The sequence below is a fragment of the Herpailurus yagouaroundi genome, unplaced genomic scaffold (assembly GCF_014898765.1).
Source record: "Herpailurus yagouaroundi ecotype Mexico unplaced genomic scaffold, PumYag 207, whole genome shotgun sequence".
In the NCBI taxonomy this organism is placed as follows: domain Eukaryota; kingdom Metazoa; phylum Chordata; class Mammalia; order Carnivora; family Felidae; genus Herpailurus; species Herpailurus yagouaroundi.
Genome location: NW_024412438.1, coordinates 2,056,186 through 2,057,006, shown reverse-complemented (window position 1 = coordinate 2,057,006; position 821 = coordinate 2,056,186).

The window sequence follows — 821 nt, the reverse complement described above, 5'->3', positions numbered from 1 at the left end:
CCTGGCTGAAGTCGGACGCTTAACCGACTGCGCCACCCAGGCGCCCCATGTGCTCTGATTTCTTGAACTGCCCATATGTTCCCACCAAGAGGACACCACCCTGGTAAGACATGCGATAAATATCTACCTTCGAGGTGCAAGAAACAATCCTTATTTAATAGACAATAGACACTTGATAAATCTTTTCTAAAAGAAAGAAAGAAAGAAAGAAAGAAAGAATGAATGAATAGGTAAAGATAACTTGATCTAAGTGTCAAAAGTTCAATCGGAACCAATGTTTAAGACACATTTACCCCAAATACATTCGGGGTGTGTCAGCTCTTGGTTTTACTTGGAATAAGAGAGGACACTGCCTGGAAAGCAGCTTCCATTCCTCCCAGAGAAAGTTCTATGCCACCCTTGTTGGGGATGAAATAGAGCAAGGTATTCCTTAAAAGCAGTCCCTTGTCTGTCCTTGGTTTGTGTCAAGAACTTTCCCTAAATGGAATGTGGATGGAGATCTAAAGGTAAATAAACAAACATAAAGAAACAGTAAAGGTTCTGCACGTCTCAGAAGAAACAAGATTTCTCTTTGAAGTTTTTCTTGATTCTGCAAGCATAGTTTCTATTTCCTTTTTTTTAACGTTTTTGTTTATTATTTTTGAGAGACAGAGGGAGACAGAGCACGAGCTGGGGAGGTGCAGAGAGAGAAAGAGGGAGACACAAAATCGGAAGCAGGCTCCAGGCTGTCAGCACAGAGCCCGAAGCGGGACTCGAACCATGGACTGTGAGGTCATGACCTGAGCCAACGTCAGACGCTCAATTGACTGAGCCACCCAGGC